The sequence below is a fragment of the Mustela nigripes genome, chromosome 2, assembly GCF_022355385.1.
Source record: "Mustela nigripes isolate SB6536 chromosome 2, MUSNIG.SB6536, whole genome shotgun sequence".
Lineage (NCBI taxonomy): Eukaryota > Metazoa > Chordata > Mammalia > Carnivora > Mustelidae > Mustela > Mustela nigripes.
This window is the reverse complement of record NC_081558.1, coordinates 188,944,522-188,960,395: the sequence shown is the minus strand read 5'-3', so window position 1 is coordinate 188,960,395 and position 15,874 is coordinate 188,944,522. Positions and strand designations below refer to the sequence as shown.

The following is a 15,874-nucleotide window of genomic DNA, read 5'->3' as shown; positions in this document are numbered from 1 at the left end:
AATCCACATCCCTGACAAAAGGAGGAAGAGCTCAGCAGTCACAGTCAGCTTCTAACTGGCGATTGATACCCAGAGGGCTCCCAGGGAACAGCGTGCTGGAAAACGAAGAGGGGACAATAGTGGGTACAGAAGGGACAGAGCTGTTGCTCTCTGAGCCACAGTAGTTTAAATTGTGGTTATGACATATGTTTTATAAAGACAGACAAACCATCACGTTTGCTTTATGCTGGGATGTTTGTTAAAAATAAAAACTGCCCCCTCCCTCCCGAAGATCTACTGACTCACATCCTATACAGAAGAACCCTGACTTGGGTACTGTTGTACCATCACTAAATCTTGGGGTCAGTTGCTTCCTGGATCCCAGTAAATGTTGAATTTGGAATTTCAAACTGGAAGTGTTCATTCCTGGAACACCCAAGCTCTGGGCATTCTTTGAGCAGTCCAGCCCAGGGTTCTCTGTTTAAGATCTCAAAGTCTTTGCAAAGGCCTCAAAAGCCCCATCCTGCCAGGACTTTTCCCAGAAATGCTTTCCTAATCCATTTCCCGGGGGGCTCTGTCCTCACTCCTAGCCTGGTCCCACACTCCTGTTTTATACCGAGCTAGCCTCTGCCCCTGGGCACTGAGCTAGTAAAGGGTGTTCCTTTCCCACTGTAGCTAATACCTCTTTGCTTTGGGGGATGAGTCAGTGCAGTAAATTCTCTGAACTGAATGCATTTATTTAAAAGTTTTTACCAAGCATGACTTTGAGCCTAGTACTTTTCTACGTGCTGAGGATTCAGAAGGGAAGAAAAGGGAAGAAAAGAGGATTAAAAAGGGAAAAAATATCTCCATGGAGCTTTATTCCTAGAAGTGGGTAAGACAATAGAGGCAAATAAAGGACACAAATTGTTCAGGTGATTGAGTTGTGTAACAAGAGAGAAAGCATGAAACAGGAGAAAGCATGTGTGCCTGGAGGCAGGACAGGGTGAGTAGCTAGGGAGTTGTGATTTTAGATCAAGTGGCCAGGGAAGACCTCCCTGAAAAGGTGAATTTTGAGTGAAGCCTTAAGGGAAATTAAAAAATAATCATAATTATGTGGGGATGAGGGATGTGGGTGGAAAATGTTCTAGGAAGGAGAGAGAACAAGTGCAAAGGTCCCAAATTAGGAAGCACTGGGAGGGTTGTACAAATAGAGCAGCCTGGTCCAAGAGAAGGGTAAGCTGAGAGATTAGTGGAGGGAAGAGTCATGAGCAGGGGCCAGGCCAGGCAGTTCCTCTGGGGGGCTTTTAGACCAAGCTGGGACCACTGAAAGGTTTTGAGGAAGAAGAGACATGATCCATCTAATGTCTTAAAAGGTTCACTCTTGGCACTGAATTGAGCGTTTCCCACATGGGGGCAGGAGCTGAAAGAGGGAAGGAAGTTACAAAGATCCAGGTGAGAGCTAACCAGGTCAGGGCAGTGGAAGTGGTGAGAAGTAATTAGAATCTGACATACTTTGAAGCGAAAGGCATCAGGGTTCAAGCACTTTCTGTGAGATCATGAGAATAGGACAGGAGTCACGGATGAATCACTTCTGAGGGGCTACACTGGAAGAAGGGAATTGGCATCTACTGAAATGGGAAGACTGTGAAAGGTGACGGTATAGGGGACAAGTCAAATTTGACATTGTCTGTTTGACATCTAACAATGGAGATGTGAAGTAGGTGGTTGGAGCAAGAGGTCTGGCTTGGATTTTTGGAATCTTAGCATACATGTTGTAGTTAAAGTCATGAGATTTGATGAGACTATACATGGAGTTGATGTGGAGGTAGAAGAAATCTCAAGATTGAATGTTAGGTCACTTTCTTTTTAAGGTTGAAAAGAGAAAGAGGACATAGCAAAGGAGAGAGGGAAAAAAATCTGATAGTGGAAAGAAAATGGAATGAGTATGTTATCCCTCGGGTTATTGAAATATATATATAAAGATGGAGAGAATATTCAACTGTGTCAAATGCTACTGAAGGATGAAAGGTGAGCAACAAGAATTGATCATTGGGTACCACAATGTGGAGGTCATTGGTAACCAGTATAAGAGCAATTTTGCTGGAGTAGCAGCAGACAAATGTTTATTACAAAGCGCTTGAGAGAGATTGCTAGAAAAAAACCTGGGGACCCCAAGTAAAGAGGTTACTCCCAGAGTTCTGCAGAGAAGAGAGACATGGAGAGTATCAGGAGAGGAAAGTCGAGACAGTAGAGGAGTTTTGTTTTCATTTATTATTAAAATGGGATTAAGTAAAACCTTGTCTGAATGCTTATGGAAATCATCCAGTAAAGAGGGGGAAAACATGATTCAGAAGAGAAAGGGGGAAATTGCTGAAGCTGTGTCCTTGAGGGGGCACGAAGAGATGGGAGCTGGGGACAAGTGGAGAAGTAGCTCTGCTGTAGACACAGGGACAGATCATCCATTCATGAGACAAGGTACACAGTGGAGCCATAGATGTAGTTATATGGGTAAAGCAGATAGACAATCACATATGTTCAATTTTTATAGGGTGCAGCTCATGATGCAAGATTATTTTTTCACATCAATGTTTGAAAAATAAAATGGAAACACTGGCTTACAGAAGAACAATGAACTGTGTTGAAAGAGAACAGATTTCCAGACAGTGTTGAGATCTCTGGTAATCTATCACATATGGCTCCTTTTATAGTCAACTTGTATAAATAGAGAATTCCTTTTCCAATTTGGTTTAATTAAACAAAGAAACATATGATTACTGATTACTGAGACCCACCCTGCCTTCAGGGAGCTGCCTATCTGGTGGGAAGAACCCCAGGACATGGTGACTACTTTTCTCTAAATAAAAGTCATGAGTGATCACCCCACCCATGGATTGACGACAGCGGAGAATACTTACTTAACATGAGGACCATTCAGGCATACTCAGGGCATATGTTCACCATTACTGTAATTAGTATCAGATGTTTACAAGTGCTGACCCAGAGAAATCAACAGTGTTACAGAAGAACAGAAGAGTGAATATTCAACTTTGCCTGGGAGGTGTGGGAAAGCAAAGTTAAGGCTTTGAAAATTATTGAAACAAAAGGAAAGGAGGAATGAAGCTAGGGCTGATAGATTAGAGTCATACTGAATGGGTCTGATTCTAAGGAGTATGGATAGTATTGTATAAACATCAACAGTGACATAATCATGTCTGTGTTGTAGAAAGATAAATCTAGTAGCCACGTGGAGCAGAGATTGGCCAAAACTGGAGGCCGTAAAACCATTCAGTGCCCTCTACAACAGTGCAGACAAAATATAATGGGGAAATGACCAAAAAAAAAAAAAAAAAATGGCAGTAGAATTGGGGGGAAGGTGTAAATCCTAATATGATTTTTTTAAAGGAAGGAGAAACAGGACTTGGAGACTTATTTGGGAAAAAAAAATAATAACGATGACCACAGGTTCTAATTGGGGTAAAAATTACACTTTGAGGTAATTTGTCAAGATCTAGAATACTGAGGAGGAGCAGTTTTGGTCAGGAGGCAAACAAATGAGGGTAATGAGTTCATCAGGTACGTATTCAGTGTTAGAGATCAAGCAGCTGGAAAGTCTGGGATCTTTCGTTGATGTCTTTCTTTTCTTTTAGTGGACATTGAACTTATCATTTGAACTCAACCAAAGAAGAAAAAAATTAGCAATAAGTAGGTAAAATTAAAATGATGTTAAGGACATTCAATACTGAAGGACAAATTCATTCATACCTATGAAAGCAAGGTGTTTTTTATGCAGAGTGGCCAGATTTTCTGAATGGAAGTTTTTGGTTTTTCTGTATTGTTTTGTCAGTTATAAGAGTGACCAGAAATATTTCACTTTCTTCTTTGTTATTGTATATTCACATTCAACTAATCCTTTGATAAAAATAAAACAAAACTGGAAAGAGATCTTGAAAGGAAATGGTAATATACCACAAAGAAAAGAAATAGTTTACTTTTCTTTCATAGATGATGTGAGCAGAGGAAAATGCTTTGGGGTATAGTATTAAGATTTCCAAGAACTTCAATAAGGCATACATAATAAATACATCAAGCTCCCTATTGCATTTCCCAGGTCATTAATTATACACCAAGACCATTTAATGACAGAATAGAATGCTTATTTGACCAATCCACAAAGACCTCATTGATTTGTATCTTTCTGGTTTATATAGTTGATACATTATAAAACTTCAAAAATAAGTAAATACGTCTTTTAACAAACTAAGGAGTGCCATGAAATGTCACCATATTTTCTTGTTTTCTAGTTATGCTATCCTAATATTCTTGTAGTCAGAAAATGGTACCTATAACAGGTAGAGTTCACATGAATTTGGTAGGATTATTTTTATTGTGACATTATATATACTCAGAGCAACGCTTTTTTCCCTAGAAACTTAGAGTAAATTTAATGAATAATCATGGCAAATACATTAATTGTTTTTATTTTTAATATATTTACAATTTTCTCATTTTACCTGTTTTTTAAAAAAAATTTCTTTTTATTTCTCATACTTTTATTAAATAAATGGCTTTATTATATCTTAAAGTGTTTGGGGTTTTTTTTTTTATTTGCTTTGTGGGGTTTCTTTGGCAGCAGAAAAAATAAAAGAAGGAACATATGGATACACAAACTGAACTAAGAAATAAGCCCTATTGCTATGCCAGGTTTTTGTTTTGCTTTTAATCTCACCTTGAACAATATTAGTAGCCCACTGAAACTAACATCTTTCTATCATTTGCAGACCGGCAGAGAGGTAGATGAAAAAGTCACAGAGCCTTTTTGGCACTGCTAGTGTCTGATGTGGATGACATCGTGGTCTAGAGTGGGAAGGGTATAGCACTTGGAGCAGCAGTTTTGTTGGTGTTCTCTTAATCAGCCTGTCCTTACTCAAAGGAGGCTACATTCTTATTATAGCAGCATAACTTTCCAACTTCATCGTATCCCAAAGCAAGTACACACTTTTATTGCTGATATAAATGGTAGCCTAATTATATGGTATTTTAAAAATTTTTAAGGGTTTTATTTATTTATTTGAGCGAGAGAGAACGAGAGTGAGAGAGAACATGAGCAGGGGCAGAGGGAAAGGGAGAAGCAGGCTCCCTGCTGAGCCAGATGCGGGACTCGATTCCAGGAACCTGGGATCATGACCTAAGCTGCAGGCAGATGCTTAATTGGCTGAGCCACCCAGGAGCCCCTAATCATATGATTTTTTTTATTAAGCATGGATCAACTTATAAAGCTAGCTTAAAATTAACCTAATAATGCCAAATTTTACAATTTGTAATTTATCCTATTATTTTCATTTATATTTCTTTTGTTTGTTTGTTTGTTTTACTTGGAGATTCACACTCCAAACATTATTTAACACAAAATTTCTTTAAGTACCGTGAAGAAAAATATTGTATTTGTGTATTCATGTGACTAAGACTTCTATGCAAATTACCTTTATACTGGGGGTTACAGGATTTAAAAGTATAGGGCCCAGTACACCTGGGTGGCTCAGTGGGTTAAGCGTCTGCCTTTGGCTTGGGTCATGATCTCAGGGTCCTGGGATCAAGCACCACATCTGGCTCCCTGAACAGCAGGGAGTCTGCTTCTCCCTCTCCCCTGTCCAGCTCTCGCTCTGTCTCTCACTCTTGCTCTTTCTTGAATAAATAAAATCTAAAAACAAACAAACAAACAAACAAACAAACAAAACTAAGGCCCAACCTGCATCTTGCAAGAGTTAATAATATGGTGAAGACAGCCATTTAACAATGCAAGATAGACTGTAATAGGTCTGTTGTAGCATTATTGATTAATTGATTGGGGGGGCGGGGAGAAAGAGAAAGGGTGCATGTGTGGGGGAAGGGACAGAGGGAAAGGAAGAATCTCTCAAGCTGACTCCACACTGAGCACCAGACCCTGGGATAACCTGAGCCAAAACCAGGAGTCAGAGGTTTAACCAACTCTACCACCCAGGCCCCCCATGTCTGTTGCAACATTTTATAAAATGATAAGCAGTGAGAACACCCAAGAAAACATGGTTAAGGAATCAAGAAAGCTTTACTAAAGGTGGCGTGTTCCATATGCCATGAAGGATGAAAGAAAATCTGTCTACAGGTGGAGGAAAAAGGGTTGGAAGAAATAATGGTTCAATTGTTTCCTAGCTGACATTATAGATTACCATAAACTTGGTGGCTTAAAACAGAAATGTGTTCCCTGTTTGTTCAAGTAGTCAGATGTCTGAAATCAAGGTTTGGTTCCTTCTGGAGGCTTTAAGGGAGAGATGGCTCCATGCCTACTCATGAAAAATAACAGTTTCTCATTGTTTGTTATTTTAATTTCTGAAAGAGAAAGAGGCGGAGACTGTAAAGGTCTTCCAAGGCAACATGAACTCTTTTGTATGGCTTCAGTAATGTTCTACCGTAGGAAAGCTTAAATCATATTCCGTCAACCTACAGAGTGACATTGACCTAAGAGTGTAATGATAAATATTATTAGCAATAGTTATCAAGAGGCACCTGGGTGTCTCAGTGGATTAAGCTTTTGACTTTGGCTCAGGTTATGACCTGAGATTGAGCCCCATGGTGGGCTCACCACTCAGCGGGCAGTCTGCTTCTCCCTCTCCTTCTACGCCTCTCTCTCATACTCACCTGTGTGTGTGCTCTCTCTCAAATAAATAATCACTAAAAACAACAAAAATAGTTATTACATATTGAATACAGATGAGGGTTCTTCATATATTATCTCATTTAATCTTTACCTTAATGGTAGTATTAGCATGGTTTTGGTAGAGATAAGAAAACTGAAGCATAAAGAGATTAATTAAATGATAGTATCTGTAAACACCTACATGTGATAAGCAGAGTAATAACAAAATAAATTGAACATGAGAACATATATTATGATAAAAACTGAAAAAAGAAACCAAGAATACATAGGCATAAGTATTATAAAAATAGTGTGGTATCTGATTAAGGAAATAGAACTCTGTGGATTATAAGCAACCTACTTTTTAGCACTTTCTGTTTCTGCCTTCTGCAATAAAACCCATTCCACAATATAAAAATATTACATAGCCACTTACTATAACAATAAAAAAGAAAGCTATAGTACACGTAGCTCTAAGACTCTACTGTTTGGGACTGAGAGCTTTATCTGGTAAACTAGAGTTTAATATGAAATGCCATTATAAAGAAATCGATATTTGTTTAAAAGGAAATAAACCAAGCACTCCTCTAAAACGATTTCATTTCTGTGCTGGGACTAAAGTTTTTGAGCTGCCTCGACAGGCTGTTATTTCCCAAGTATGATCTCCATATGGTCTTCCTGAAAATGGGGGCTGGAGGAGTAGTGAAAATCAGATGACTGTGCCCAGCTCTACACCTTCTCAATTGGTCTCGGGGAGCAGGAGGAGGCATTTTAAACAAAGGTTCGGGATAATTCTTTAATACTAAACACCTGAGAACCTTTTCACTAAGGTAAACACAGGCACTCAAATTATTCTACCAACCCCCCATTTAAAAAAAATCCGTATTTCCTTAATTTAGTCTTTCAGAAAAAGAGGATGCTAGTCAGAGGGGAGTGAAGGCTACAAAATGAAAGAGTGATCTGAGTCTGCAGTGGTCCCATCAATGCCCAGCTTTCAAGGAGTTGTGCATTGACATTTCCTTTTTTCAAATGCTATCAGTATGAAAAAGTCATTGTTTATAAATGCTTCTTAATAGACCCAAATAAGTGTATATGTGTGGTACATATCGTGTGTTTCTCAAAGAAAAATAAAATGAAGAGGTAGCTTTTGGTCTGGGTCCTGCTATTCAGTAAGAAGGGCTCCACCAATAAGGCCAGATTTCCTGGGCACACGTCCTTCTGGGAGTGGCTGCTCGCTTTACTTCCCATTTAGCAGCTGTACAACTGGGAAACGTCCAACAGAATGAAAGCCACCTGCTCCTCTAATAATTTCAGCCAAACAGGCGGGATTGAAGCTTTACCAAATGTGTTGTCTGTCACTCTGATTCAGTTTTTAAAAGGAAATTAAACTGGTCAGATATTCGTATAGAAAATATGTGCTGTTAGTTAACTCCTGTAATGCTTGCGGTTCCTTTCAGAAGAGTACGTCCCATGGATTTCGAGATGCCCTTCTAAAGTGAAGAGGGGAGGGGCGCCTGGGTGGCTCAGTCATTAAGCATCTGCCTTAGGCTCAGGCCCTGATCTCAGGGTCCTGGGATGGAGGCCTGCTCCGTGGGGGGCCTGCTTCTCCCTCTCCCACTCCCCCTACTTCTGTTCCCTCTCTTGCTGTGTCTCTCTCTGTCCAAAAAATAAATAAATAAAATAAATAAATAAAATCTTTAAAACATACATATATAATGAAGAGGGGAGATAGTTAGGAGGTCAGAGTCCCATTCGAATTTCCAACTCACCTCTTCACCCACTTCAGTCTCTATAATTTTTTTTAATAATCTGCAAGATAGGATATTGTAGAAAGAACAAAATCACAAGCTTTCCAATCACATAGATGCGAGGTCACACACTGGTCCCCGCCACAATTTGCTTTGTGGACATGCTCATTTGCCCCTCTGAGCCTTGGTTTTGTAATCTGGGAAATGGGGTTATTTTATGGATTAGATGTGTCTGGAAATGTCATGGAACATTTGTTTGCATGTAAATATTTAGTATCATCTTCTTTAAAAAATTTTATTTCTCTATATTTGTGTTTTATATAATTATCTACCCCTGTGATATCTACATCGTGACAAACACCCAGAGAAGGTCCATTTCAAGTTTTCTCTCATTTCACCCTAAACTGACCGCGAATAGCATCTTTCGTTTTCTGTTGTCGTCTTCAACATTATGCTCTCATACCATTGGACAGAGGCTGATGCAACATCAGTATGAATTTGTATTTCAGACTATTTCCATAATAACTGGAGATTAATGCTTTGTAAAGATTAGTTCATATGATAGCATAAGTATAAGTTGGGGGGGGGCCCACAAAAATGTGTGTAACAACTACAGGAAAATGCTCTATGTAGGCATTTTTTACTGGGCTTTGGGTTTTAATCGTCAAAAGCACTGAGCTAATAAGCTCCTTCAGTGACCATAAGACTATTAAAAACTCTAGAAATAAGTTGATTGTAGTGGATACGAAAGAAGAAAATGACAAGTAGAGATAGAAAAATAAAAGTCAATCAGTAGGATTTAACAGGACTCCATCATTCTCTTATGTTCAGTAGTTTAATATTTTATTAGAAAGAGCAAATAAAGTATATAAACTTTAAATAATTTTATGTGTAAAAAAGAATGCTGTTAAAGCATGTTATCTTCCTTTATACATGAATGCTATTAATTTAGACACCTCTAATCTGGAGCTCATCAAAATCCATTCCAATGGATTTGAAGTATCATGAAATATTAGATCCATGTGCTGATTTGTATTCTTTCATTTAATGGGCACTTTGCTTTATACTCTTCGGGCAATTTCCACTGCTGAGGTAGCACCACAGAAAATGCCAACATCGGCAGACTAGTCACAAAAGTCAAGAAGCCATTTACCTAATTACAGCATCTGTCTTCGTGCAGCCTGTGCGCTCTGATGGTGCTAATACCTGAAGGCAAAATCAACTTGGTGTAGCTAGCATAGGGGATTAGGAAGTTCTGAGTTTTGACACCTTACACCTTTCCTTTCCATGATATACCTACTCGATCTTTTTGTGTCAAGACAGTCTTTCCCAGAAAGAGACAGGAAGACTAAGAAGGTGTTTATCACTAAAACATACCTTTCTGCCCAATGTCGTGGTTATCTTTGTATCTCAGACTGTTCCTGGCACAAACTGGGCATAGAGTGGGAATTTAACACACACATTTTTAATTTATGCATTTGCCATGTCCTTCTAAGATAGGAGTATGACTCTGGAATCAGTCTACTCCCTAACTGCTGTGTCAACAATGACAGTCAGCTCAATGATATTGAACCTTGGAATTATTTAAATAGAACTATGTTTCAGGCACGGATTTTAAAATGATCATCTTAGTATTTTTTCTGCAAAACACAGCTAATGTGTTTCTTTACATTTATCTGACCTCCCCTCATTGAATTACTCCATCTTTATTGCGGAAGCCGGCAAGCTCTGCTTGGACACTCACAGTGATTTGCACCTATTTTTCATGGATGTGTCAGCCTATGATTATATAATTATATGACTTTTTCTAAAAGCATAGAAGGCTTAGAAAATGATGTGCCCTCATTTTATGAATGCTCAAGTACTCTTTGAATAAAACACTTTACTCACTTTTAGAGCTATGCCACTGGAAGGCAATCATTGAGTCTTTTATGTAAATTACTATTTTTCATTATTTACCGATTCCCAGTTGCCCCATATACAGTCTAAGTATATTCTCTGTGGCAGTCAGAATAGTACAATCTGGGAGTTAAATGATTAAAAAAGCAGATTTCCTGGGATTAGATGCAATATAATACTATGTTGACATAAATGACTGGCTTCTTTTTTTTTTTTCTATTACTTATTAGGCAAAAAGAAAATCATCACAATATTCAGTAGTTAACTAAAGGATGGTCTATACTTTTAACCAGTTTATGAAGCAAGATTTCTATTATTACTATTTAGTCTCTGTAATGCTATTCAACAAACAAATCACTTTTAAATGAATTATCATGTCACATTAATTATATATTTAGTGAGTAACTACTATTTCAATTCAGTGATATTCTTCTATAAGAAATGGACCTTTTGTGCCACAGGTTTTCAAAGTAATTGCAGAGTCAAGACACAAATACAAGGGGCATCTGGGTGGTTCAGTGGTTAAAGCCTCTGCTTTCGGCTCAGGTCATGATCCCAGGGTACTGGGATCAAGCCTCACATCAGGCTCTCTGCTCAGCAGGGAGCCTGCCTCCTCCTCCTCTCTCTCTCTGCCTGCCTCTCTGCCTACTTCTGATCTGTTTGTCAAATAAATAAAAATCTTAAAAAAAAAAAAAAAGACACAAATACAAAATGTAGAACAACAAATATTGTAAGTAAAAAAATGAAAGCAGTTGTTAAGGTTACACTTGATTGAAATACATAAAATTGCCCATTTAAACTGTTGTCAACCTGGTGTAACTGCAAACTTCCAATTTTGCCTAATATCCCACTGTCCCTCAGTTTGATGTCACAGTCCTTGTGGGTCCCTCTGCCTGGAAGGTCTCTCCCCACGGTACAGTTTCAGCTAGAGCACAGCATGCTCAAAGTATCTTGACTGAAATTCAGAGCATGGGTGAGATACCGCATTACTGATTGCATGCCTTTTACATTTAAAATATTTGAATGTGTGGCAATATCCTAGAGTATGTGATTTCATATACCCCTAGCCCACCCTGGCCCTTCCTCAAAAGTAATTCCTCCAGGGTAGTGTCATAACATATTTGTGTCCTTGAGGGTAGATGTCACAACATATTTGTATCTATAGAGCTTATTACCATGATTGGCATCTGGCCAGGGCTAAGTAAGTGCTGAATGAATGAATATGTGAATATGTTAATAATTCAGTAACAACATATTTTGAACTCGGTGAGACCTTGCCAATTTTCTACTTCTGCTCCTCATTTTACACATGAGAAAATTGAGGCTTAGAAAAATAGCTTGCCATTACTCCTTAAGAGTTGAATTAGAGGGCGAATAGTACACTCAAAGTGTTAAAAGTCATTTAAAAATGTTAAAAATCATCTAAACTTATATTGGTATATTATATTTCTTTGCTGGTATTTCTGTGCTCACTAATCTTGTAGCTCATTCTACACCAACTTAACTTTGCCTTCGGGAGCCCATATCTCCAATACTTGGGAGATAATTAGCACAATTATTTACCCAAAGAATTAGTAAGTCTGGAATAAGTCTTGGCAGTGACAGCCAGTGAAGATTTTGTAGAAGAACTGGGATTTAAAATGAATCCTAAAGTACGGGTCACATTAATACAGATGAAGGAAAGGGGAGAATGTGAATGGAGTGGTATGGGCAAATCATTGGGGCAGGAAATCCTAAAATGTGCAGAGGAAAGTGAGCAAAGAGAATATTAAACTAGTCAAGGTTGTCCTCATTTCTGAAGAAAGTGTGTGGTTTTGGTTTTACATATATATGTGTTTTATATATGTGTTATATATATGTGTGTGTATATATATATATATATAGTACATATATATATGATGTGCACACATATATGTGTGTGTGTAATTCTAGAGACTGTCCTATCTTCGTTGAAAAATAAATATCAATTTATAAAAGCATCCTCCATTAAAAGTTAGAGTAGAGTTGTAAATTAATTGTAATCTCAGACTTTAAAACTTGATTTATACATAAATATATTCCTACTTTACTAAAACAACTGGCCTTCTGTACTGGGTAATATAAAGTGTTTTTTTTTTTTTTGTCTTTGTCTTTTTTTTTTTTTTTTAAATCCCCATCAAATTATTTCTGTTAACTTCAGAAAATACTAAGGAGATTTTTACACAATTTCATTCTCTTTTATATGTCTCTTAGAGATAAATGTGAACGCTGTGTGTGTGTGTGTGTGTGTGTGTGTGTTTGGGTGTGTGAAGTCATAAGGAGGGGCCGTGGAGGGAATTTATGGAAAGAAATACGCCTTGAAAATCTAGTTTAGTTTTAGGGTTGGTACCTGAGGCTTTCATGTAACTACCCTTCCACAGCATGACATCGACAGCCAATAGATTTTCTTCCTGTGTTTAGCCTGGGTTATAACAGTCTCCTTAAAAAAAAAAAAAAAATTCACCATAGGTAGCTTCTCTCAATTATTGTAAATTGGAACAAAAGATAGATTTATCAACTGGTTTAATAGTATTACTTTTTAAAATTATATATGTGTCTACTAAACTCATACTCATGGCTAATATCTAAATTTTTCCTCTACTGAGTCATTTTCAATTTACTTAACCATTTACTGAGTGCTCACTATGTGTTTGGCAGCATTTTAGCTCTCAGAGATGCAATGGCAACAAAAAAAAAAAAGAGAGAGAGAGAGAGAGAGAGAGAAGGGCATGGACTTTGAACTTTCCCCATATGGAGTTTTGAATTAGTGGGAGATACATAACAACAAAATATAAATGAATACAAAATAACAAATGAATACAAATTATTGAAAGTATTTTTAGAGAAGTTGTAGTCAACCCTTCAGAGAGTACTCTATTTTGGAGAAGGTCACCTAAGATGTTCTCTCTGAGGGAGTGACCAAGAAACTGAGATCTGAGGTAAAAGATGGAGCCAGCCATACAAATGACAGGGAGAAAGTGCTAGGCAGGAGGTCCTGTGGCAAGAACTTTGTAGGCTAAAGGAACCTGTGGTAGACCAGTGAGGAGAACTCATGACTGAAGGATACAGAGAAAGATTGCATGTAAAGAAGATGGATGGTCCAAAGCAGCCAGATCCGGCGGGATTAGGCAGACCACAGTAAGGATTCAGATGTTATTCTGTGTGTGATAAGAAAGTACACAAGTGTTTTAAGGTGGGAAGTGCTTTAACAGGAAAAGATCTCTGAGATTATCAATTATCAATTATGAATTATCCTATCGAGGATGGATTGGAGAGGAGGAAGAGAGAAGTTGGAATGTCAGTAGGAATGCCAGTAAGTTGTCCAGACAAGAAAAAAAAATGGTGGATTGGACTAGGATGACAGTGGAAGTGGATTGAAGTGAGCATATTCTACAAATACTTGGGAGATGCTAGAGCTGTGAGAACTTGATGAAGGGCTTCGTGATGTAAGGGAAAGGGACCAATGTAAGGGAGCTTACAGATTTCTAACTTTAGCAATAGAATGAATGGATGAGCCATCAACAGAGATGGTAACCATTGTGTGAGCAAGGGTGAAGTTGAAGAAGGAGAGTTGAGCCCTCTATGCTTTTTTTGTGATGCTTGACTTTGTAGTGTTTAGAAATCAGGAGCGAGGTTTAGAAGACAAATATAGATTTGAACAATGTGAATGTATAGATAATTGAGGTTATAAAATTTATCTTTTTCTTAATCATAAGAAGTATATTCAAAGCCCATTTGAATGGGTGTATAATGTAAATATAAATGAAAAAATAAAATGTAAATATGTGTGCATACATATATGCACAAACAACACACACACACACATTCACCTCTTTAGGACATGAAAAGAATAATTAATACCGTTTGGTATCAGAAAAGCTGTGTTCAAATCAACTTCAGAAATTCAAATAATTTTCCAATATGTAATTTCAAATACATAGGACGCAATTTGTAGATGTGTGTAGGCAATGGAACACAGATTAAGTTAACCCTAAAAATCTCTGCATTTGGGACTTGGTAGAGTAGCTACCCTTGCCGCTTCTAGTGAAGTTGCATCTGACAGAAATATTGTCAGAATCCAGAATGTCTCAGGCTAGTGAAAAGACAGGGCCAAAATAATAACAAAAAGAGCCAATATGGCAGCCAGGGTTGTCAGCCGTTGACATTGAAGCCGTTGACCTCATCTCCTAGAATTCTCATCCTCTCCTGAGATGGGTGCAATTTTTATGTCTATTTTATACATCAAGAAATTGAGATGATCTCAAATTTGCATAGCTGGGAAGTGGTAAAGCTAGACTTCGGACTCCCGTGCACATGAATAGATATTATTGGTTGATTGGGAGGACTGCAACCAGGCAAAAGTTTCCAATCCCAGAGGAAAGAAGGGTTGGTTATTGCCTACGGTGGATGGCTTGCCGGCCCCCACTGGTGAAAAGGGAAAGAGCAGGAAATAGGAGCAAGTTGTTCATTCATAAACCATAATTTTCCCAAGTGCAAGGCTTGCAGTTTCTGCACCTGGTACATTGCTGACTCATCTCACCTGAATCATTTTAGTCAGCTTCATTGTGTTTGCAAGATCTGCTAATTACCTCACTGGAATAATTTAAACTATCAATAAAGAATGCAATAAATCATTAAAGATAATGGTTAATAAGGAGAAATAATTTTGACTATTCAGCTTGCATTGATCCTTGATATAAAAAGATTAATTTTATGTTCTATTTTTAAACTTACAGGCAACCATTAGCCATTTCTTTCAGCAGAGTTGAGCTGAGCTGGTTTTTCATTAAAAACTTGGCATTTATCTTATCATGGAATCCTTCCTGTGATATCTCATTCGAGGAACAGAAAAATATTGTGACTTACCAAGAAAGTGCAACAAGACAAATGTTACCTGTTTAAGAAAAATCATTGTGGCATAGCTTTGAAATGCATGCAGTTTTAGTGGTATTACCGAAATCTTCATCATTTTGAACCTACCTACGAACACAGAGTCCTTACTCTTGTTAATTTAGAAGATCGATTTCTTCCTTTTAGTGTGTGATTTTATTTGTTACTGAAATTTAATGGGGATACAGTATCGAAGTTATGTGATTTAAAATACGTAACAATGGAAATAGTTTATGTTTCAGGCATTCCCATCAAAGTTTAGGGAATATTTTAATGTTAATATCCATTTGAACATTCTCAGAACAGTGCTCATTTTTCATTTATTTTTCTGTTTTTGCTATGGCTAAACAAAATTGTATAACAAGAAATATTCTGTATTTGTATTGGTCCACTGCATACCAGGATTATATTGCATAATGCATATATGCGTGAACTCAAAAAGCATTAATGCATTAAGAAGTTTTTGTTTTTGTTTTTGTTTTAAGATTTTACTTACTTATTTGAGAGAGAGAGAGAATGCACATGGTGGGAGAGGGCAGAGGAAGAAGCAGGTTCTCCACAGAGCAGGGAGCCAGATGTGGGGCTTGATCCCAGGATCATGACCTGAGCTGAAGGCAGACGCTTAACCAACTAAGCCACCTAGGCACTCAGGAAATTTTAAACATTGGCATGTTAACAGTCTAATAAA

General features: G+C 37.7%; 1 protein-coding gene across 7 annotated transcripts in view; it reads left to right on the top strand.

Moving 5' to 3' along the window:
- ROBO2 (roundabout guidance receptor 2) overlaps positions 1-15,874 on the top strand; it is a 1,305,913-nt gene that overhangs the window by 1,066,687 nt on the left and 223,352 nt on the right. The window lies entirely within an intron of this gene.